General features: G+C 42.4%; 1 protein-coding gene and 1 non-coding gene across 6 annotated transcripts in view; one reads left to right on the forward strand and one right to left on the reverse strand.

Moving 5' to 3' along the window:
• Positions 1 to 25,591, reverse strand: part of ARHGAP26 (Rho GTPase activating protein 26) — a 414,246-nt gene that overhangs the window by 42,681 nt on the left and 345,974 nt on the right. The window lies entirely within an intron of this gene.
• On the forward strand, positions 19,821 to 19,927 carry LOC116632478. Its single transcript, XR_004299423.1, has one exon. It is a non-coding gene; the product is annotated as a U6 spliceosomal RNA (small nuclear RNA).

The following is a 25,591-nucleotide window of genomic DNA, read 5'->3' on the forward strand; positions in this document are numbered from 1 at the left end:
GGAGGGAGAATCAGGAAGGGCTGTCTGAAAGAAGGGATGTTTAAAAACACAGCATTCCCTGGAAGTGAGAAGCCACAGGGCAAGGTTGAAGAAGTGAAACCACTTCAGTAGGGTCCAACCAGAGAGTTTCAACAGAGGTTTCAATGTCAAGCAGGGGTGGACCACCCAGGGCCTCCCAGTCAGTAAAAGGATTCTGGAGCTCACAGTATCCACGGGCGAGGCGGATAGTAGTGTGTTCAAGTTTGCACGTTAGAACAATCCCAAGGGTTGCAGTACAGAGAAGGAGCTGGGGGGACTGGTCGAGGGTCAGGAAGACCAGATGGGCAAGGCTTGGGCTAGGGTGGAGGCAGCACAGACGGAGACAAGTGGGCTGATGTGAGAGACGCAGAACTGATAGGTCTTGATCACTGACAAATCTGTGGTAAGTAAAACGCAGAGGAAAGGAAGCTGGCCAGGTTTCCACGTACTGACTTTCGAGACAGCACTGCAAAGTGGTACCTAACGCAGTCAAGGGTGATGGGGTCAGGGAAGGCTCCCTGGGGGAGCTCATGGTGGATCTTCAAAGGCACAGCAGATGTGAGCAAGTACATGCAAGGAGAAGAAACACCAGGCAGAGGGAATAGTAATCTCCCATTTTTCTACATTTCCTCCCCGGTTGATTCACCTCATACTATGAACACGATACTACTTTTTCTGGGTGCTGAATGAACAGACAGAGCACTGCGCTTGGAATCAGCAGGTCTAGGTTTACACAAAAGCCTCCCAGCCTAACACTGTTATACATTCTCCAACAGGCCACTCAAGCTCTCTCAGCCTCTATTTCTCTCATTCACAAAATAGAAGCCCTAGTTGCTTTATTCTACTCAGTTCATATTTCTCAAACACCTACAGATAGCACTGTCACGTGCTGGGGAAACAAGTGAACCAGAAATAGGCATAGGTTTGAGGTATGTTTCAGCTTAGTGCAGGCTTCAGGGAAACAAATGGGCAACATGTGCTAGGATATGGTGCACCAAGTGCTAGGACAGGGGTTCATGCAAAAATCAAATAAAGTATCTGTATGAAATGGCTCTGAAAACAGGGAGACACTATAAATATATCTTGTAATATTATCATTCTTGACAGTAGTGCTAGCCAGATTCTAAATCTCCCAGGAATTTTTTCAAATTTCTGGTCTGCTGATGGTACTTGCTTCCAAAGCAGCTATGGTCAAGTATATGGGTCTGCTATATCTATATCCAAACACACACACAGACACACACACACACACAGACACACACATGTTGTCACTGTCAGGTTCTCTGTGGTCTGGTAATCAACTGTGACAGAGCAGGCTTGGCATTCAATGAGAACTGCATGGAGACAAAAAAGATGGTTCCGCAGTCCAAAGATGATCAGTTTAGTAAAAAAGACACTTGGATATGAATATGATGAGGTGTTATGATTAACTTCATATTAAATATAATTAGAGTGATCACAGAATTTACTGCCCCAACAGAACAGTGGGTAGAGGAGGTGCTACTAAATTTTTACCTGGGCAATGGTTCTAACAGGCACACTGAGAAATACGCTCCCTAGAAAGAAGAGAGAGGTCAAATTTTTGCTCAAAGTGTTGTCAGTCAAATGCCAAAGCATACTGAGACTGTGGCCTGAGTCAATGTAATACACATTTTTGCTTTCCATGAAACTATTTATCTCCTTTTCATGGTTCCTGGCAATATAGAATTTCCTTTGCATTTTGGACCCTAAATTTGTGGCATTTGTGGATTCTGAAATTATGAGCTGAAAATTGCATAAGGATGATAATGAGATACCTGAGCCTTTTTTATAGCAGAAATTTACATTACAGTAATGAAATTTAAGTTTCCATGCCATATCTACAGTTTTGCTTAAAGGCTTGCCACTTAGGTTTACATTAAACCTCTATCTAAGGGAATTTTCTCCTTAGGCTCCAAAATGAACTGTCTTTCCAAGTGCTTTTTTATATTAAACCTTCAAAAGCATTTTCTAAGCTACCCTAGGGCTAAACCAAATTAATTTCTCATTTTTAGACTGGCTTTTCATATCCAGTGGTAAAAGAACTTCTAACTTGAACGTGAATGAGTGTGGAGGTGATCCTGCTTGTAAAATGAACTGGGGGAAGGACAAAAAAAAATCCTGGAGACATCCATGTCACAGTATTTGGAAGTCACTACCTTGACTAAAGGGTGCGCCTGCCAGGCCTATAGATAATTTCCCACATGAAATTTGCTGTCAAAGTAAAGTCCCATGGGATTAATGCCCACCACCTTAAAAGTGAACTTCTGTTCCTAAATATGAAACTAGACTTGGTGAGTCTCTTGTCTGAAGTCTACTGAGCAGTGGATTCCTTACTACACAGGCAACATGACTTTTCATCTTCCTTAAGGGACAAATGCTTGACCAATCTTTGGCTTATAGGAGAAGACATACATCTCATGAAGATGATTCCATCTCATTTCACATGCCATATTTCAGATGAGGAACTTAAACAATAAAAACAAAAAAGGCAAAGTTGGTTAAAAAACCATGAGAGACTCTGAACTATGGGAAACAAACTGAGGGTTGCTGAAGAGGAGGGGGGTGGGGGGATGGGATAACTCAGTGATGGGCATTAAGGAGGGCACGTGATGTGATGAGCACTGGGTTTTATACGCAACTGATGAATTGTTGAACACTACATCTGAACCGATTCATGTACTATGTGTTGGCTAATTGAATTTAAATTAAAAAAAAAACAACAAAATTCCTATGCCAGTTCTCTCTCAAACCTAAAAAAAAAGAATCAGAAAGAAACTCAAGCCTGGTTTTGCAAAAATACAAAAAGCTCCCTCCTCTCTACAACAAGTATATTAAACAGGCCAAAACTTCTGGATTAGGTGCATATTAGGAATCTTCTCATTTTGGTACCCGTTATCCTTCATAAAAGTGTATAATTTTTTTCCAGTGAACACTAAAAATTTAGTACAAAATTTTTTTCTAAAATATTTCCAATAATATGTACTTGCAAAAAGAAAAATATCATGTTAAGTTGAGGTACGGCAGACATTCTTCATTTATGACAAGATGATAGCAAACTCATTTTCCTTCAGTGTCACCAGAGTACCACAGTCCTGTGTTTTCAGACACCATTAAGCATTCTGCTTATGTTGCTCCTGAGTTTGCCTTTCATGATGTTTATCAATCCCTTTGATCATTTACTGTTCATAAATTCTGCCAGCTGCAAGCATAAGCCTGAATGCCTGTTTTTTTTTACTGGTTAAAATAATACTACCACTTAGTTACCTGGGAAGCACCAAAAAGTAAGAATTAGCTCTTATGTCACCCAAATAGCCTTAAACAGGAGACAGAAGTTTTGGGCTCCTTTCACATAGGAAAGGAAAATTCTTTTAAAGAGTTGGATCAACAGATGTATTCTGAGCACGCAAGTTCTCTGCATTCCTTCCTGTGGCTCCATATCAAATGTGAAACGTAGTTAAATCACAGGTTTACACTTAAGCTTCCTTATCTCTGATAATGGACTTGGACACATATCAAAGAACCTGCCCATGTGCACTTATCAGTCTCTGACAGGTATGAGGTTTGGGAGTTCAATATAGGACTTTACTGCTTACTTATTTAGAAATTCAGATGTGATGTATCAGCAAGTATTTGGATGAGGGCTCCAATTACTTATGATCCTAGGTAATCCTATATTGCTACAGGGTTGTCTGGTTATAAACTACAGATTTAAAATGCTCTATGATGGATAATTCACAACCATGAGATAAAGGTTATGTATCTATAAATAAACTATATGAATACCTTTCAGCTTGTTTTGGGAATGGGGAGGTTTTCTCTTTAATTTGTATATTAATCTATTGTTTTGAAAGGACATTCTACCAATTGATAAAATTTCCAAAAAGTATAAAAGGGTATCACAGTATAAAAAGTTGAAAGGGAAAAATAAGTCTCCCGTTACAGAGACGCACCCGGCCCCAGAAGTAACCATTGTTACGGATTTCTTGTATTTCCTTTCAGAGATATTATAGGAACAAAAAAGCTTAGGTGCATGCATTTGGGGGGGGGGGGGGGGAACGAGCGGTACCAAAACCTCATCAGCTTGAGAGAGAGAGAGAGAGAGATGGATGGACTGATTGATGTTCCCATCTTTAAAAACAAACAGTAGCAAGTTATTCACATTGTTCTCAACACTGCTTATCTTCCTTAACAATATATCCTGGAGACTGCTCCATCAGTACATGAAGACTTGGCCCCTCATTTCTTTATGTATATAGATAACATTCCCTTGTACAGAAATGCAAAGCCTTATTCAACCAGATCACTACCAAGCAACATAAAGGTTGTTTCCTGCCTTTTGCTTTTGAAGGGGACCGAATATCAGAGCTGGACTAAGACGGCAGGGGTGTAGGGGTGCACTGAATAAATATTAACATTTCGTCCTGCCTATTGCCTTCCTTCTTTTCAAAAGTACTGATGTCTAAACTACAAGGAGAGCCTATCTGAAAGAGACTGTTGTTAGCCTTCCTGCTACCACACACAGGAAGGTAACACCTTTCTCTCTAAAGCTGATGAGGTTTTGGTGCTGCTTATAAGCAGCAGCTGAATCCTGGGAAGAGGAACCACCAGACTTTGCAAGAACCCAATTGTTCATGTTGGGGGACCAGCCTGGGCATCTAGGCAGCCTACCCCAAACCAAAATTCTCTAAGGTTAGGGAAGCCTCAGTGGAATCTAGGTCAGGGTCACCCCTCCCTTCCACATAGCATGATGCAGAATTTCAATTCTGTTGGGGCTCAGCTTAGAACTTCCACAGGCTTTGGACCAAAAAAACCTCCCAAATAGTGAGATGGTCACAACTCTCTAGAGCTGGACTGGCTGGGTTTTGGGCAAGTTACTCAACCCTCCCATGGCTCAGTTTCCTCTCTGTAAAACGAGGAAAGTAATACCTACCTCAGAGGGTGAGTGTGAGGAGTGAGGATTAAGTAAAATAATGCCTATGTAACTTGCTAAGCAAAGTGCCTGAACTTTTTAAGCGTTCAGGAAAATGTTTATTATTGGTAAAAGAAGCCAATGCCATTTTTTTTTTTTTTTTGGAGAAACATCTTGGCAGCACCAAAAAATACACTGGTTGTGAATTTTGGCCTCAGGGTGATCCTTCAGTCTCTTGACTCTTATCTCTCTATGCCCCCATGTTCCCCGCAAGCACCCCCCCCAATATTTCTGGGGCACACACACTCTCTGTGTCCTTGTACTTGTGCAGTTCCATATGCCTACAACGTCCCTCATCTTCATATAGGTAACTTTTACTCACTTTCCAAGATGTAGCCCAAAGGGCAAGGCTAAGTGTCCTCCCTCTGGATCCCACTGTCCCCTGAGCCCACTTCCCTTGTGGCACTGTCATGCTACCCAGAAGGGACGTGAGAGCAGGGTCTTCACAGGAACTGTATACTAATTTCCCAGCACTGTGTTAGCACACTGTAGGCACTTGGTAACTGTTGCCGAATTAAAACAAACCCCGATGGAGACAATGATTCCAGTCAGTCAACTTAATGCCTCTGGTATCTTCTTTTAATCAACAACGTGGGTATCTGCACCTCAGGTGTTTATATTCTTAAAAGCCTCAATTCAGAATCACCTGTCATGTAGCTCCTGTCAAAGCATGGATGAGCCAACTGAAGAGAGACTTCATGTAAGAGGCAAACTACCTTCCACCCATCAATCCCAGGGTATATGTAATACCCTCTGGTTCCATCCACGTCTCCCCACGTGTGGCAGACCACCAGAATGTTTTGACTAGGTTGTTCTCCACCTTGCACCATAGTAAAAAGGATTTTTCAATACTTCAGCCTAGCGTTATACTCTACCTTTAATCAGAAGCAATAGGAGAGGTTGCAAGGTTGGTTCAACATCCGCAAATCAATTAATATGATACAATACATTAATAAAAGAAAGAAGAACCATATGATCCTCTCAATAGATGCAGAAAAAGCATTTGACAAAGTACAGCATCCTTTCTTAATCAAAACTCTTCACAGTGTAGGGATAGAGGGTACATACCTCAATATCATAAAAGCCAGCTATGAAAAACCCACAGTGAATATCATTCTCAATGGGGAAAAACTGACAGCTTCTCCCCTAAGGTCAGGAACACGGCAGGGATGTCCACTATCACCACTGCTATTCAACATAGTATTAGAAGTCCTAGCCACAGCAATCAGACAACAAAAAGAAATAAAAGGCACCCAAATCGGCAAAGAAGAAGGAAACTCTCACTTTTTGCAGATGATATCATACTTTATATGGAAAACCCAAAAGACTCCAACCCCAAAACTGCTAGAACTCATATAGGAATTCAGTAAAGTGGCAGGATATAAAATCAATGCACAGAAATCAGTGGCATTTCTATACACCAACAAGACAGAAGAAAGAGAAATTAAGGAGTCGATCCCATTTACAATTGCACCCAAAACCATAAGATACCTAGGAATAAATCTAACCAAAGAGGCAAAGAATCTGTACTCAGAAAACTATAGAATACTCATGAAAGAAACTGAGGAAGACACAAAGAAATAGAAAAATGTTCCATGCTCATGGATTGGAAGAACAAATATTGTGAAAATGTCTATGCTACCTAGAGCAATCTACACATTTAAAGCAATCCCTACCAAAATATCATCCACTTTTTTCAAAGAAATGGAACAAATAATCCTAAAATTTGTATGGTACCAGAAAAGACCTCGAATAGCCAGAGGAATGTTGAAAAAGAAAAGCAAAGCTGGCAGCATCACAATTCCGGACTTCCAGCTCTATTACAAAGCTGTCCTCATCAAGACAGTATGGTACTGGCACAAAAACAGACACATACATCAATGGAACAGAATAGAGAGCCCAGAAATGGACCCTCAACTCTATGGTCAACTAATCTTCGACAAAGCAGGAAAGAATGTCCAATGGAAAAAAGATAGTCCCTTCAACAAATGGTGATGGGAAAATTGGACGGCCACATGCAGAAGAATGAAACTGGACCATTTCCCTACACCACATACAAAAATAAACTCAAAGTGGATGAAAGACCTAAATGTGAGACAGGAATCCATCAAAGTCCTTGAGGAGAACACAGGCAGCAACCTCTTCGACCTCAGCCACAGCAACTTCTTCCTAGACACATTGCCAAAGGCAAGGGAAGCAAGAGCAAAAATGAACTATTGGGACTTCATCAAGATAAAAAGCTTTTGCACAGCAAAGGAAACAGTCCACAAAACCAAAAGACAAATGACAGAATGGGAGAAGATATTTGCAAATGACATATCAGATAAAGGGCTAGTATCCAAAATCTATAAAGAATTTATCAAACTCAACACCCAAAGAACAAATAATCCAATCAAGAAATGGGCAGAAGACATGAACAGACATTTTTCCAAAGAAGACATCCAAATGGCCAACAGACACATGAAAAAGTGCTCAACATCGTTCGGCATCAGGGAAATCCAAATCAAAACCTCAATGAGATACCACCTCACACAGTCAGAATGGCTAAAATTAACAAGTCAGGAAACGACAGATGTTGGTGAGGATGCGGAGAAAGGGGAACCATCCTACACTGTTGGTGGGAATGCGAGCTGGTGTAGCCACTCTGGAAAATAGTATGGAGGTTCCTCAAAAAGTTCAAAATAGAGCTACTGTATGACCCAGCAATTGCACTACTGGGTATTTACCCCAAAGATACACAGGTAGTGATCTGAAGGGGCACGTGCACCCCAATGTTTATATCAGCAATGTCCACAATAGCCAAACTATGGAAAGAGCCAAGACGTCCATCGACAGATGAATGGATAAAGAAGATGTGGTATATATATACAATGGAATATTATGCAGCCATCAAAAAAAATGAAATCTTGCCATTTGCAATGACGTGGATGGAACTAGAGGGTATGATGCTAAGCGAAATAAGTCAATCAGAGAAAGACAAGTATCATATGATCTCACTGATATGAGGAATTTGAGAAACAAGACAGAGGATCATAGGGGAAGGGAGGGAAAAATGAAACAAGACAAAACCAGAGAGGGAGACAAACCATAAGAGACTCTTAATCTCAGGAAACAAACTGAGGGTTACTGGAGTGGTAGGGGTGGGAGGGATGGGGTGGCTGGGTGATGGACATTGGGGAGGGTAGGTACTATGGTGAGCACTGTGAATTGTGTTTAAGACTGATGAATCACAGACCTGTACCCCTGAGACAAATAATACATTATATGTTAAAAAAAATTTTTTTTAATAAAGTAAAAAAAAAGAAGCAATAGGAGAAATGACTATATAAAGCCTGATTTACTTTTTGCATAAAACTACTATAAAAGATGTAGTCTATCATGCTATTCAAAAATCATGAATACACAGACTTATATGGCAAATTAATATTAAAACTTGCAACTCTTGATGAACTGGCATGCTTTCCTTGAATAGACCACTTACCTGTACATTCTATCATATTTTTCCCTTCTTTGTTATGGCTGCGAGGTAGCTCAGGGTAGGGCAATGCTGAATGACTCTCCCCTTCTCTCAGCCGTTGGTTAAGCTGCTGCTATGTGTTAATCTATATTTACTCTACTGTGTATGTATTTTGAAAAAGGAGAATGAATCTCACATTTTTGTTTGGTTCTCAGTAAAGCTTGGAGAACAGTTGTCATCCGACACCTGGGACATGTAATACAATTTGCTTGCACTGTCACCCAAATGTGCCCTAAACACACACGCACTCATACCGAACTTGTCAGCACAAAATGACTTGAAATAAAAAACAAATGCCTGCACTTAGGAGAGGCTTGCAAGTCTAAAAGACGCTGCCCCAGTTTTAGCTGGCAACAGGAGACAGGCGTCTCACACGGGGTGAGACGGATACAGCGCCCGGGCTGAAAAGTCATCCTTTCTTCAGGGTACTGTAATCACTTCTGCCCGGAGGGGCACAATGCTACCTGGATTCCAAGCAATGAAAGGAAGGAAAGGGAAAAAGCGAAGAGGAAGTTCATTTCCCCACTTGCCAAACTGAGAGTGAATTGGGACTGTATTCACTAGACACGGGGACTGTGCCTGTGCCAGAGATAACGGCTCGGCTTGCAAACATCCTGCCGCCACCTCTGCCGTTCGGAGGCAAGGATAGTGCCAACCAGAGGGCCCGCTTAGGAGGGGAAGTTTTTAGTTTTGTTTTCAAGGGCAGAAACGAACTATTATGAGGAAATCTCACAAGTATGCTCACCTGAGGTGAGGTGGCTAAGAAATGCTGACGAAGAGGAACGTGTCTGCCAGCATACTTCAAGTCTCAAGAGCTGGCTCTATGAAGTCTGAATGAAACTTTGGAAGAAAGGAGGAGTGCCATCAAGCTGCTCCCTTCCCCTCCCGCTCCTTGTGATGGGAGAAAACAGCAAGAGCCTCCCAGCACAGGAAGGGCTGTATCAGTATCATCTCTGAGGATCTGCCCTATCTCAGGATCTCACAGGAGGCTCAGGTCTGGGCTACAGACCATGGCTACGAGTAAGACTCATCCTCAACACGGTGGAGGACGGGCCTCAGTTCAACATCTGGTCCTCCTGCCTCCCAGCTCTCTGATCTTGAGGAAGTCATGCTGTCCCTCTGAAATCCAGTTTCCCCCTCTGCAAAGTGGGGATACCGACAATGGCTGTTTTCCTCACCAGGCTGCAGGGAAGATGAGACAATGTCCACAAAAGCCCTGGACTAGCACCTGGCAACAGTAGGTGGTCACAAGACATTCATCCCACTCTTTCCCTTCTTGCGATACCCCACCCTTATCCTTTATGTTCTCTGTTCTTTGTTCTAGCCTATTCCAGCCACTGCCTGCTCTCCTTTCCCTGCCTCTTCCTCTCAAACTTTGACCAGCCCCACCTCTTTTTTCAGGTACTCCTTCATTGTTCCTATTCTCCCACATTCTTCCTAGCTCCCCAAACTCATCCAGAACCTGAGCTTGAGTGACACTCGTGCATGGAGGGTTAGAATGAGAGAACAAGCAGTGGCTGCTTCAGTCTCTCTCCTCACACACCCAACAGGAGGGGCTAGCCGTTACCCCCCACCGCCAGCACAGCAACTGAGCATGGTGGCTGGGTGTGGAGGAATACTGGCTTCACAGCCCACCTCCACACTCCGGTAAGTTAGGTAACCTCTCTATACCTCTTTGTTTGTTTTTTTTTAATATTCTTTTTATTTATTTGACAGAGAGAGAGAGAGAACAAGCAGGGAGAATGGCAGGCAGAGGGAGAGGGAGAAGCAGGCTCCCTGTTCAGCAGGGGGCTCCATCCCAGGACCCTGAGATCATGACCTGAGCTGAAGGCGGACGCTTAACCGACTGAGCCACCCAGGCGCCCTCTCTGTACCTGTTTCATCATATGTAAAGTGAGGGTTATAACAGTACCTCATGCATTATGATGATTAAATAAGCAAATATTAAGTACAGTGCCTGGCACATCCACACTTAATGAATATTAGCTGTCCTCTCCACCATCACCATCCTCCTATGCCTTATGGAGACTTGATGTCCCATGATTATATTTTCAACCTTTTTTTTTTTTTAAAGATTTTATTTATTTATTCATGAGAGACCGAGAGAGAGAGAGAGAGAAGCAGAGGGAGAAGCAGGCTCCCAAGGAGCAGGGAGCCCGATGCGGGACTGGATCCCAGGACCCTGGGACCATGACCTGAGCCGAAGGCAGACGTTTTACCATCTGAGCCACCCAGGCGCCCTATTTTCAACCTCTGAAAGCAAAATTTATTCTCAAGAATATGAACCAGGCACGGGCGCAACGAAACCAAGATGGAATTTTCCAGCAGCTCAGCATGATCCTGGCAGAAGAATCAGTTCTTATCCACATTTATAGGTTTTGGACAACGTCACCACAAGTTGGAGACTTGCACATAGCACATGAGTTGGCTGTTGGCTGCCCTGCCGTTTCTGGCAGGCCACCAGAAGATGCCACCACCCAGAGGCCTGTGCCTGAGGAGCTCCCAGAGCTGCTGAGCCAGAATATACACTGTTCTTGCATGTTCCTGGCTGTCACAGAAGAGAAGGGGCCAGTCCTTTAAGAAACTTTTTTCTCGGGGCGCCTGGGTGGCTCAGTCGTTAAGCGTCTGCCTTCGGCTCAGGTCATGATCCCAGGGTCCTGGGATCGAGCCCCACATCGGGCTCCCTGCTCCGCAGGAAGCCTGCTTCTCCCTCTCCCACTCCCCCTGCTTGTGTTCCCTCTCTCGCTGTGTCTCTCTCTGTCAAATAAATAAATAAAATCTTTAAAAAAAAAAAAAAAAAAGAAACTTTTTTCTCTGCTTAATCCTATTCTAAGATGCACCCCTTACAACACTGTCATTAAAACTAATGGAGGCCAAACCCCAGCACACTGGAGTTTGTGTCCTCTAATGATCTGTAATGGGCACTGATAATGAAAGCCTTTTCCCAGAAATTTATTTTTTAAATGCATCAACTGTGTCCAGAGATAAGTAAGAAGATGAAATTTTCTTTGTTTTTTTAAAACTATACAATGTGTTATTCTCAAAGGAGCCAGTTAGCTAGGAATAAAATAAATTCTGCAACAACCATTTAGACTCAAAAAAGGGACATTTTTAGAGAACATGTAAGGAACTCGTGGAAACAATAATAAAAATCAGTATAGATTTCCCTCTTGGAATGTAAAGCTATGAAATCCTCCACTAAGTCCATGTAAGAAAGACCCACTGTAGTGGATGTCCGTGGTTTGAGGTTGTCTCTCCTCTGAGAATCCCCCCTCTGCTAAATTCTCACAGTCTAAGAACTCTGCATGTCAATCTTCCCTCCTCAGCCAAGAAGGAACAGGCAGTTCAGGCCTAGCCCAATAGAGTATTATATACTCCTGGCCAGAGATTGGTTAAGAGATGCGGAGATGATTCAATTTGGACCAAGAGGAGTTAAGCCCAGATGACTGTTCAAACTTTTGCAGAAGAGAGGCTCTTTCTTTTCTCCTAGACTTGAAGTTTATGGAAGCAAGTCCACCTGGTGGCAACCATCTTGCAATCAAAAAGAAAAAGCTTACCTAAGAGAGGAAACTGAACTGAGAGATGCCAAAAGTTGGGGCCTGATGGCAACATGTGAGCCGCTGGATCCAGCCATGCCTGAAGCCAGCTGTTCTTGTGCTTTTCAAGTAAATATATGAACCAAAAAGTTCCATGTTAGCTTCTATTGGTTCTAAGCGTCTGCCTTCGGCTCAGGTCATGATCCCAGGGTCCTGGGATCGAGCCCCACATCGGGCTCCCTGCTCCGCGGGAAGCCTGCTTCTCCCTCTCCCACTCCCCCTGCTTGTGTTCCCTCTCTCGCTGTGTCTCTCTCTGTCAAATAAATAAATAAAATCTTTAAAAAAAAAAAAAAAAAAGAAACTTTTTTCTCTGCTTAATCCTATTCTAAGATGCACCCCTTACAACACTGAGGGCTTTATAGCGATATAGCACTTTGTCCTATAGCATCTAGACCTTTTGGTGTTGTTTTATAGTTTATATGTTATATATTAATAAGTTAGTTGGGTTGAGTTTTCTGTTACTTGTAAATAAGAATCCTAATTGGTAATTTGCTCAAGCTGACACAGAGGATCCTGAATATAGCAACTGCCTGTACATTTAAAAGATGTCATATTAGGGAAGTTTATACTAGTGCTCAGCTTCCAGAAACATTTGAGAAGGACAGGAATAGCTAGCTCTCCTTAGTGTCTACAAAGGCCCTGGATTTAGAGAAATGCAAACACTCCAAAATAAAGACCAGGACAGTGAATTCAACAGTGCATGGTGCTTTGTGACAATGTATCAGCTACAGCTGAAATGCTGGGATGCAATTTTTATAATTCACCTAAAATTTGAGAAAGAGAATGGATGTTACCAATCCAAATGAAAATAAATACTAGGCTCACTTTAGCAGTTTAGCACAGTAACTAAAGGCTAAACATAGCAACTCTGCCTAAGGAGTAAAAATAAGCAGGAATTTTCTGTAAGGCTATGTGATGGCTATTTATACTCTCTCCTTATTAAGCCCACTATGAGTCTGGCCTGTCACAATTGTCTCTGAGCTACTCTAACTTCCCTGAGCCCGGAATTAGTCTCTTAGAGGTACAGCCTGACTCCGAGGTAAACAGCTCGTGCTGAAAGCTGAAGGTGTCAGAATTTGTCTGATGTGTTTAGCATTGGGTTGTTAACAGACAGGAAGAATACAGCTGATTTTCAGACCTATTTTGTTGGCTTTTTACAAAATAAAACTCAAAGCAAAGAGGATGAAGTAGAAAGTCGTAGGGCCTTGTGTGACACTTAGAAATGAAAACAGGCCCTTTTTGGAAGAAAATTCGGGCTAAAAAAATAGAGAAGAGTTCCAGATGGTGAGGTCTATTTACTGTGAAGCAAAACTGTGATGAAAGTAGGGAATGTCTCAGGCAAGTCAATTACACAAGATAAATCGATAGAAGATGTTCTACGGGGATCTAGCTAGCATGGAATTCTGGAATGGGAAGACAACATTAATAGGTTTTCCCTGCTTTGGCGCCTAAAGAAGTAAAGATCATATTGACATAAGAAACAAAACAATTGTAATACTATAGATGAAAAGCATATGTTAAGACAAAGTCAATTACGAGCTGCTCCTTGCACATGACTTGTAAATTCCTGCCTCTGGGTCTTTCCGTACTGTTCCCCTTGCTCAGAATACCCCTGGTACCTTTGGTCTGAAGTCAACCCACCTTTCAAGACCCAGTTCAAGTGCCAATTTGATGACAAAGCCTTCCTTGACCATCCTAGCTCAAAGCCATCTTTCCAGTTGGGGACTTTCAGCAGCACTTTGTCCTATAGCATCTAGACCTTTTGGTGTTGTTTTATAGTTTATATGTTATATATTAATAATGTATGAATATATTATCTATTTCTTTTATCCCTCACTATTTAGGGCACTGTCTCCATCTACATCATCTCTAACACGATGTGCTTACATACTGAGGACATTCAGTAATTCACTGAATGACTGAGGAATAATTTGGTTGCAGAAGCCTGGGACACCTTGAACCAGAGAAAAGAAAAAGGCGTACAGGAAGTCACCTCTCTAGTGTTGCTCCTACTATGTCTTGTCTCTCTCTGTACAATGCAATCACAGCAACTGGTCTTTCTCCTTGCAGTGCGAAACATGGCTGCTCATCAATCTGAAGACCAAGAGACATTCTTTTTTTTTTTTTTTTTTTAAAGATTTTATTTATTTGAGAGAGAGAGAGAGCACAAGCAGGGGAAGCAGCAGAGGGAGAGGGAGAAGCAGGCTCTCTGCTGAGCAGGAAGCCCGACGTGGGGCTCGATCCCAGGACACTGGGATCATGACCCGAGCCAAAGGCAGATGCTTAACCGACTGAGCCACCCAGGCACCCTGCCAAGAGACATTCTTAACCCAGCTCTGGTTTTAAAAAAAATCCCTAAGAAAATATTATGGTCGACCTGCTTGGTCATAGATTCCCCACACTATTATCAGAACTGTGGCACAAAATCTACATAAGTGAACAACAAGGCTTTACATCCCATATCTCTACAAATTTAATTATTTAAAACCCACGTTTTTATTACGACCAAGTGAAATCTTTCTAAAATACAGCATGCATTTTTTCCCTACCTTCACAAACAGAATATATCAAATGGAACTTACTGAGGGATGAGGATTATAAATACCAATTAGTGTTTGTGTTATCATATACATGTCAACCCAAGGGGCTGTTGGGCATGAAACATGGCTTGCTTTTTATCCAGACCTCTGTATTATTATAGCCTCTGTGTCTTTTTTCCCCTAAGTTCCCTGTACCTTGCCTCATCAGCAATTAACTTTTGTTTAAGAACAGGTGAAGTGTTGTATTTCAAACTACTGGATGATGGGAATCTGGGAGCCAAGTGTGTTATAACTGGGTACAAAATAAGGTATATCTTGGACATGGCAACCTTAGCAGCTGCTCCCCGCTCAGTTCCTCTGAAAGTTTCTATAACCTAGCCCCTCCGGCCACAGATGATTAAAAGGTAGAAACACCTGCCTCAGGGTCTTTGGCCCACAGGCACCCACCAGCCAAGACAGGGCCCAGAGCAAAGCTGAGCTCCGTCAGTCAGATTCTCGCTCTTGGGAAACAGGGCTGAGAAGCAGAGAATTAGGGAGAAGCAGAAGCTGATAGTCTGTGGAGAGTGAAGCTCTGAGCTAGCACGGAGGTTGGCAGGGTCATGGCACTCCTAAACTATGGACACAGAAGCCATGGGCGGGGGAAAGCTGCAGAGACAGAATGGTGGGAAAGGATAAGTCAGGGGTGAGCATCAAGCAGAGGCAGCTTCATGTCGCGTCGGCCAACACACCAAATGGCTAAAAGGTCGCCATGTGGCTGGCGCAGAGAGCCGCTCAACTTCATTCTGGTCCTGGCTTTCCTCCAAGGGGCTCCACCTCCCTGTAGCTCTTGCTCTTTCTGGCCTGACTGGATTTCTGGTCTATGCTTCTGCTTCCTACTCCCTCGATCCCCTGAAGGGACCAGAGGAAGGTGTGGGCTCTCCTGGCTGCTCAGAGCACTTTAACCGGGATTGGTCCAGATGAGTTAGGGGAGGTGGTTGTGTCTCTCTGGAACTGGATACGATGGAATCCTGCAGGCAGCCTCCTTCTCACCCTGTGCCAGTCAGGAGGCAGGACTCAGCACCTCAGTACACCCTCCAAAGACACTCCACGTCCTCAGTTACTGGTGAAGTAACAACTCTCCCAGTAATTATGGCAAGTAACTTTTAATGAGCATTTCTTAACTAGAATCCTTGCTAAGTACGTAAACTACTTCATTTAAGCCTTATGACAACCCTATGAGGTAGATCTATTACTATTCCTATTAAATAGAGGCACCTTACAGATGCCAGGTAAGTTCTTCTCGGCAACACAGCTAAGAAGCGGTGAAGCTGGGATACAAACTCAAGTGAGTCTGTCCCAGGGCCTATGTTCTGTCCCAGAGCCTATGTTCTTAACACTGGGACACACTGAATAATGAAAATTTGATTTTTACTGAAGACTCATGAGAGGACTTGAAAGAGCATTCATATCTCTTACCAATATAAGAAATTCCCTAAGATTTCCTTTTAGATAGTTCTGTTCCCCCAAAGTTCCTCCCCTACTGACTACCCTGTCATGTCTCCTCCCTCTTCTCTCCCCAGCCTCCAAAAATCTCAACCTGTACGCCCTGCTCAACAAAACCAAAGCACGGCCCTTAGGAGTCCTGATTCTACCCCCAGCTTTGCAGAGACACACATTCCAGTCTCATAGCTACTACATGGAGCAAAGGTAGCCCCAGAGGATGCACAGGAAAGCAGTCTTTATAGGGTCATATCCTCTCCAGAAGAAAGAGGACATCTTTACAGGTGGCAAAACTCAGGTCAGGTCATCTGAGTAGAGAAAGTGTCTTCCTTCTCTTCTTTACTACAAATTTTTATATTTCTTGATGTACCCGGAGTAAAAGCTAAGCACAAGGCTGTGGCAGCACATAAAGACGGTTCTGCCTGAAATCAAATTGCTCTTCTATTCTGGGGGGGTCCAATGTACTGATTACATATTCATATTCTTGATGAGGGTCTTAGGTTTCTACTGAAGGTTTTGCACATAGAGACCTAATCCTTCCTGAGATGTGCCTAATTTGGTGGAGGAATAAGGCGAGGAATAAGACGCAAAGCTGGCTCTCAGTTTCAACAAGGGTATTCAGATTATTGCTAACAGAGCTCTCAAGAGCCCAGTTCAGACCAAACGGTATTCAAAATATCAACTCAGGTTCTGTTAAGCCTCCGTTTGTACTGCCACTGGAATTGGTTAGTGAATTGTACCTTGAAAAGAATAAACACCAGAAGCTGACATTTCTGGAAGCGGAAGAAGAACCTGGAAAAATTAGCCACATGTGCAAAGAAAAATACAGCAAGAGAAGTTTCTTCCTTTGTAATGATGAACCAGAGTGCTAGCTTGTGGGCATATGACCTAATTGACTCATGCTGAAATTAAAGGCAGAACTTAATAACTGGTTTGTGAAGAAGAGGGAATTTAGAATTTCCTTATAGACAAAGAACCAGAAAAAAAGAGCCTGCACCCCTACACAGAGATTAGGCTGTTGCATGAAAATTTGGTAGCAAAACTTCTCTTGACCCACTATGCAAAGCATAGTCTCGTTCACTTATTTTTCCTGGTTCCTCTGATTCAGTGTTTAAAGAACTACTAATTCTCAAGAGCTTTCCTTTTCCATGTAAGTTCAGAAAACAATCCTTCAAGTTATGAATTAGATTTCAATTTAACAGGATATTGGGTGTAGGGCTTTATACAAGAAAGTGTTATAGATTTTTGTCACAAGTATTTGTAAACTGCTGGTTGTTTGGGAGGGAAAAAAAGTACAAGAGTCCTAATGAGAAATTGTAGTTGGGGGTGGAGAGGCTTCAAAACACAACACAACCAAATGAGATCAAATTCCAACTTTTAATTACTTCAAATTTTTTTTTCTCTCTCCATCAATCTTACAGCCCAAATTTTAAACTTTATGGCATCTTAAATGTGAGGTCCATAGAGACTTCTGGGAAAAACAAACAAGCCAACAAACAAACATTTGGAACATTCTACCATCTTTTGTTTTCTAAGCCCAAGAACAATTGGCAGTCTTAGCCACAGGCAGCCTTCCGGCTAACAGAATAAAAAAGTTGGGTCATAAAACTATAACTCCTCCTCCCCCACTCTCAGGAAGCTGCACCAAGGCAGACAAGGGAAATTACAAACTTCAGGGTAGATCTAGAAGATGAAGCAGGGAGATTATTGGAAACTCTGCCCACACAGCATAAATTGCAAAGACAATTCATTCAACCATAAATATTTTTAAGTGAATGACCAAGCCACTCACTTACTACTTAAAAACAGTCTCGTTTTGGCACCAACGCTCCTCCTCCATGTATGTAGATCTGATTTCTACCATCTGGGCTGTAAGAGATTTGAGGGGAAAGTATTTGCTTGTCTCTTTCCTAGTGCCTGGAACAGTGTCTTAAACATGTAGTATTCAGTATGCGTTTGCTAACTGACTGAGAAGGGACTGTCTGTCAGATCTGGCTGGTTCTGACTGCTCATGTTCACGAGGCCTCCAGGGTGCAGGAAGGCTACAGCAGCGAATATTCAACTGGTGGTGCCATATACCAAAGGGACACATAAGATTAAGATACGTTTGCGTTCCACTGAGATTTAAGAAAGGTTAGAGGATCGAGCAAGAGCAGTTGGTGGGTGTTCTTCTGCTGGTAATTATTCAATTGTAAGACAGTGCTGGGTATAACTACTGTCTGGGATGATTATGTTGGCCATGTCAGTCACTTAACATGTGGATCTTGTCTCTACTGGATTAGTGTGTCCAGGATTCCCATGACTCCACTTCTTGATTCTTGATCTCCTGCCAGTGTATTTTCACTGTGACAATTGCACATTGTAAATGCTGCCATGGGATGACTAGGGACATATTTCCTCTAATTCCACTTTCACACAAAGGATCAAGAGAAGAATGGGAAAGAGGATGTATGAGGGGGTGCGGGCTGTTTCTTCCCCAGAGGAAGCAAAGAGTTCCATGGTGCTCCTATCATGAAGTCTGTGCTGTATGGAAGTTAAGGGAGAATACAGGCTTCCTCCAAGACAGAGATGAAGTCAACACATTTATTTTAGATAAGAAATCTCTCTTGTGCTTCAGCTTTGGATTTTCCAACTTTCAAGCAGCATTCTTCAAGTCCAAGAGCTGAAGTTAGTGGGCTTTAATCGTCCTTGTCAGGGATGTCTGACATGGCATGACGACAGCCTTGCTAATGTCATTCTCTCATTACATCCCTAGTGCTGCGACCCTTAGATTCTAATCTGCAAGTTGCACCTGCTTACAGCTCCTAACATTGTGAGTACAGTGTTGAACAAAATTAAGCCTGCCAACTTGCTCAAACCTAAGGTGATTTCTCTAGGTCACTGCTTTAGTCACTAGAAAAACAAAAAACCCTCTTTTCAGTCTGTCTAATCACAAACAGTATCACTTCTCCTACTCCTATAGTAGACCTGAAAAGGATTATAAAATTACTCAATTGTTCTTTTTTTCATTAGCACCAAGCAGGTGATCTCACTGACTAGAAAGCTCAGGATAGTGATGAATACAGGTGATTTAAGCAGTGTGTCTGAGGTTACCAGGGCAACCGTTAATTATTATTGAGTAACTCTAGCGTACCTCTATAAAGGTCAGGAGTTAAGGTTTTTCCATCATATATTTTGCTTTAAAATGGGGCTTTTAAAGGAAATTGGGGAGAGAGCAGATGGAGGATGACAGATGAAGATCAGGTTAAAGAACTATATATAGCACAAGAAAATTGAACTACTTAAATTTCACAATGTTGGTTTAGGAGATGGTGTGGGAGTTCATGAGTAAATGTAAAAAATGACTTTCTGGTTTCCTAAGTTAGGGCTTCTCAAATTAGTAAGAAATCTGAAATCATGCCACATGCAGATATGTAACTAGATTTACTTTACTTAGTTCCCTGAGACAAATTTCCTCTGCTGTCCCAGAATTAATATTCTCTGCACTGACCTGGAGCCCTGGATAGACCAGCCTGGAAAGGATTCATGTGGTCATTGAAAGAAAAATTCAAGACTCAATTTCACGGAAACACACCAAAAGCAAGACCTTCTTGGTATAGGTCTTATTCTTCAAACAGCATCTTACGCACATCCTTAGTTATTGAGGATGTAACAAATTTGAAAAGTTAAAAAAAATTCCTGTGTTCACTTCGGCAGCACATATACCAAAAATTTGAACCATACAGAGAAGATCAGCATGGCCCCTGAGCAAAAATGACATGCAAATGATAAAGCATTCCATATTTTTTAAAATCAAACAATCAGGCTGAATGTCTAAAACTTACACAGTGATGTATGTCAATTATTTTCGATAAAACTGGAAAATAAAAGCACATGTATTTTAAAAAATCCTCACAAAGATGTACGCCACAACTTTAAGAAAAAAGTAAAATGGCGATTTTAAAACTGAGCTAATCTGAGTTTTCAAAACTGAACAACACACACACACGTTAAAAAACTTCCAACACTACAAAAGGGTAGGGTTGAAAGGAAGTCAGTTTCCCTTCCACCAAAGGCCACTCTCCCATCTGCCTCCATCAGAGACAACCATATAGATTCGTTCCCCTGTATCTTTCCAGAAATATTACAACCATGTACACACATCTTTAGGTATATATATCCCTGGATTCTCATATATAAATAGGAGTATACAATGAACACAAATAGTTTTTAAATCTAGCTGGATAACAAAATCACCTAGGAAGTTTAAGAAACATACCAAAACTCAGATACCACCCAGACCAATTAACTCTGAGGCTCCAGTAAAGGAGTGTAGGTGTTGACATTTTTTACTTCAGGGTCCCCAGGTGATACTAATAAGCAGCCTGGCCTGAGAACCACAGTACCTTGCTTTTCCCTTAATGTACCTTAGAAGGTTGTTCTATACCAGCACATACAGAACTACTTCATTCCTCTGCTGTACCGGGTAGCAGTCTACTCTAATATATATCTTGGCTGTCCTTTACTAATGGTCACCTGTGCCAGAGAACATCCACTCTCTATCCTGCCCTCTTTTCTGGGAGCTGATCAGCATGGATTACATCAACAGGTCTCCTGTACCCTCTGGCTCCTTGTTGGGGTCACCAAGGGGGAGCTCTGGCAAGAGATTAGCAGGAGGAAGGAGCGAGCCAAGGTATTTATTCCCTTGTCTCACTCTGAAGTTGCCCACCCCTGACTGAAGCCCTTAACCAACATTCCTTTCAAGGTACGACTCTATAGACCTCTCACCCCTTTTGGGTCTGGTAACCACTTTCTACTCAAGTCCCTCCAGCCTAAGGATGATAATTGGTTGGGTGCTACTAGCCCTGATTTACTGTACTATCTCATGATTTTCCTGCCCCCACTTCTTTATAAATAAACTCTTCCTTGAATTACGTTATTTTCATGGTGCTGATGTTTCTTATGATTCTAATATATCATCCTTGGATATACATCTTTGCATTTATTTCTTTATGGACATTATTACCTTTGCTCCCTCCGGAAACATAGCTTCTTCACATAAGGCAAAAAGAGGATGGGGCACCCTGGTGGCTCAGTTGGATAAGTGTCTGACTCTTGATTCTGGCTCAGATCATGATCTCAATCAGGGTTTTGAGAGCAAGCCCCTCATTGGGTTCCACACTAAGTATGGAGCCTGCTTAGGTTCTCTCCCTCCCTCCTTCGTTGCCCCTCCCCCTCCGCTTGTGCTCTCTAAAAAACTTTTTAAAAACTTTAAAAAAGGGGCGCCTGGGTGGCTCATGATCCCGGGGTCCTGGGATCGAGCCCTGCATCGGGCTCCCTGCTCCACGGGAAGCTGCTTCTCCCTCTCCCACTCCCTCTGCTTGTGTTCCCTCTCTCGCTGTGTCTCTGTCAAATAAATAAAATCTTTAAAAAAAATAAATAAAAATAAAAACTTTAAAAAAGACATAATGGGGCAGTCCATACAGCAGCTCTTTTATTCCTTTTCTGAGCATTTTTGACAACAGCCTGGGCACAACCCCATCACCTGTTCAATTTGTAAGGACTATTAAAATGAACACTGAAGCAATGTCTAGGGGAGAACTCCACTGCTTCTTTGAGAAAGAAGCTGATAGGCACTGAAAGAGAACCTGCTAGAGCAAACTCAGTGAATGACTGAAAGGCAGAATTTCAGAACACTTTCAGAAATGCTTTCTCTTTGTCATAATGACAGTCAAATGTACACAGAGTCACAGGCTGGAAAGGAATTCCCGAGGCTAAATTATCCCCCAGTGAAAACTTAGGCTTGCAATTAGGTTCTCCTCTAATTAGTATGGTTCCGATTGGCTCCACCCAACAGAGAAACAACAGAGTAGATAGATGGCTTGGCAGGACTCTGGAGAGTACACACCTAACTAAGCCTGCTGACTTGGTGCAAACAGCTTAAAGCTTGTCTTGAGAGAGGAGTGCCTCTACTAATTTCAGTGTATTTTGTTATTTGTAGTTAACTGAGTTTTAGGTATTTTATTTATTTTTTAAAGATTTATTTATTTATTTATTTGAGAGCATGGAAGCGAGTGAGCAGGCAGGGGTGGAGGGGGAAGGGGCAGAGGGAGAGAGAGCAATCTCCAGCAGATTATGCACTGAGCACTGAGCCCGACAAGGGGCTTATTTCATGATCCTGAGATCACGACCTGAGCTGAAACCAACAGTCAGACGCTTAACCGACTGCGCCACCCAGGTGTTTTAAAATTATCTCAGTGTTTTGTTGTAGGTTGCTCTGTGTCACACCAGGATCAAAGAAACAAAAATAAACACTGAGTGTCTACTGCCACCACCAAAAGCAATCAATACTAAGGATTTGTTCATTGGTAAAGGGATAGTCTAAGAGCAAACCAATTTTTGCTTAGTGAAAAAGGACACCAATTCTTTTTTTTTTTTTTTTAAGATTTTATTTGAGAGAGCACATGTGTAGGTGAGCAGAGGAGGGGCAGAGGGGAGAGGGAAAAGAATCTCAAGCCGACTCTGCACTGAGTGCCAAGCCGGACGCGGGGCTAGAGCCCGCAACCCTGAGAAAATGACCTCAGTTGAACACTTAAGAGTTCACTTAAGAGTCGGACACTTAACCGACTGAGCTACCCAGGAGCCCCAGAAACCAATTCTTAATAACCACTTAATGTGAACCAGACCATTTTCTATAAGGTTATGCTGGCATTAACTCATCTGACCCTCACAACAACCTTGAAGGCAGGTCTTATTATTACTATGATTATTTTTACTATTATTGTTACCATTTCACAAAAGAAGTTTAGCTCAGAGAGGACAAGTAACTTGCCCAAGTTTACAGTTAGGAAATAGCAGAGCCAAGCCTTCACTACCAGGCCACATGGGCTTTTCCCTACACCAGATCTCAAAAGCTTTTCGTACAGGCTAGAACCCATGTCAGCCTTCAGAGAGCTATTTGTAGCCCTAAGTTTATATATAAACTACATCTGTTCTCCTGAATGACTGTTTCCCATAATGCCATCCATTATGAGAAATACATTTCCCCCCTCAAAAGTATTCATATGGAAAAGCCTTTCCTCAACCATGGAATATTGTTTTAATGATGCCAAAGAGAAGTTCTGTAGAGATGTTCTAAGGTCAAATATACATTTAGGAAATGTGGCATTAACATATGCTCTTTGGGAGATTCACAAGAGACATATTAATGGCTTAAAAGTCCTATAGACAAGAATCTGTGGAACTTTATTCAACTCAGAGCTCTTGCCTTTCCCCACCTGTCCCACCCTCTTCCTGCATCAGTTTGGGGAATGCTGATTTAGAAGTCTCAAATATCCTGTACAAGTCGATGGTCATGGTCATCTACCACTTTCCAAGCTGTTTTCCTGTCAATGCAAAGGGCTTGATCTCATGTTACATGCACAGTGGGTGCTCAATAAAAACACCTGTTGGTTTAACTGATGCACCTATGCTATCTTGATTTGTGACCAAAAGGCACACATTGCAAAGCAGCAGCCAGCTGGCTTCCCTGGAGCAGTGAAAGGTGTAGGCCTGGTGAGCTAACTGGGTTCCTCTATGGAGCAAACCCATCAGTCCTCAGCCTCAATTGTTGTGACTGATCGCAAAAGCCAGGGATGGGGTGCTCTTAAGCCCCTCTACTGTCATCAATGCAGGAACAAACAGAATGCCAGTGATGATACAGGCTTGGTCCTGAAAGCTTTACAATGAGGTAAATCCTGTTTTTATTCTTGTGGAAGTCCATCCACCTACTGCAATATGCTTATGGTTCTCAGACTTCAGGACGTATCAGAATCACCTGCAGAGCTTGTGGAAACACCGAGAACTGGGCTCCTCCTCCAGAGGGGCAGATCCAGTAAGTCTGCAGCGGGGCCTGCGAATGTATATGGATCTAACAGGCTCCCAGATGATGCCAAGACACTGGTTCAAGGAGCACAGAGAACACCACATGGGGCTAAGACCAGGCCTAGAAGACCAGTTTAGCTGGGACCAAAGGAAGCATACATGAGATCCTGCATGGTTTTCTAGATACTTAATGCAGAGAAGGGGTTAAAAATAAGATCCTAAGGCTGTTTCCAACTAGAAATGTGTTCCTAGCTAAGTAAGCATCTGCTTTCCAGACTGACTAAAAAGGTTTAAGAAGTGCTACTTTAGTATGATTTTAATTTACCCGATTTAGGATCTGAATCTACCAATAAGATTCCCCCAAAGTATACATGTAGGGAGAGAAACACTTCCAAATTTAATTCTAAGTGAGAAAAATGGCATTTTAAAGTTCCTTCAAAGTCCCCTTACAGGAATAATAGTGCTAAAAGCCATGCACAAGATATTAAGCCTATTTCCTTCCCCAAAGATTCCATCAAAAATTCAAGATTTACAAATACCTAACACCTACTTACATATATAAAATGCAGTGCCATAATGCATTTGAGAGCAGCTAAATTCAGAATTTATTTATACGTTTAATTAAACACCAAGACTTTACTTAGCATCTACTGTGTGTCATGACAAATTTGGGTAATTGTTTTAGATTATTTAGGAAGATTATTTACAGAAAAAAATACAGACCCTTTATGATGTTAGCTCATCAAGGGGGAAAGAAAACAACAATGTGTGTGAAGGAAAACATTTTTCCATTTGCGATTTCCACTACCCTGGAAAACAGGGATGTGGCTAAGCACTTGAACGGTGTCCCATCCCCGCCTCCTCCCATACCCCCTCTGCTGACAGGCTGTAGAGATCCAAGTGCCACTGACAGCCGGAGTGCTTGGGAAAGAAATCCTGCTGGGTCATGAAGTGTGAGGGCTGCCTTGAGCAATTTTTATGTGAAAAAAATACCCCTGCTAATCACCAAACACATTTATCCAATAAGAATCAGATGGGTCATCAGGCAGGAATCTCCACCCTCAACCAAGTGAGGCCAGCTGGGCTCCTGACCGGCGAAGGAAATCTTGGCTAGGGAATGGGAAAAGCTGACAGAAAGGCGCTCAGAAAACAAGAATTCGGGTCACATAAGTGACAAGCTCTGAAAATGCCAAGGAGGCATACTTGGAGGAGCTGTGGCCACGGCGGCCCCAGGAGACGGAGGTGTAAGAGAGATGGTCTGGGGTTTGGCCAGGAAACAACCATGAACGAGCTGGCTGGAACCACCATAGAGGTTGTGAGGAAGAACAAGAAGAGGCAACTGATTCCTTTGAAAAATGACTCTACTTTCAAGTTATTTCCCAAGGTGAGGAATGCCACCAAGTTTTCAGACAAAACAGTCAGAAGAGACCTTTTCTGCTTGGAGGTGGGTGAGAATCAGACTCCTCAGTCTAAGAGGAAAGATCCTCCTCCACAGAAAAGTGATTCAACCACAGAGGAAAACTTCCTCTTTCAAATCCCTGCATTCCAAAGAATGACAAATCAAGATCATTGTAGTAAAAGCATAGCTGCCTTTTTGGGTGTAACTCTT

This window comes from Phoca vitulina, unplaced genomic scaffold (assembly GCF_004348235.1).
Source record: "Phoca vitulina isolate PV1807 unplaced genomic scaffold, GSC_HSeal_1.0 scaffold6, whole genome shotgun sequence".
In the NCBI taxonomy this organism is placed as follows: Eukaryota; Metazoa; Chordata; class Mammalia; order Carnivora; family Phocidae; genus Phoca; species Phoca vitulina.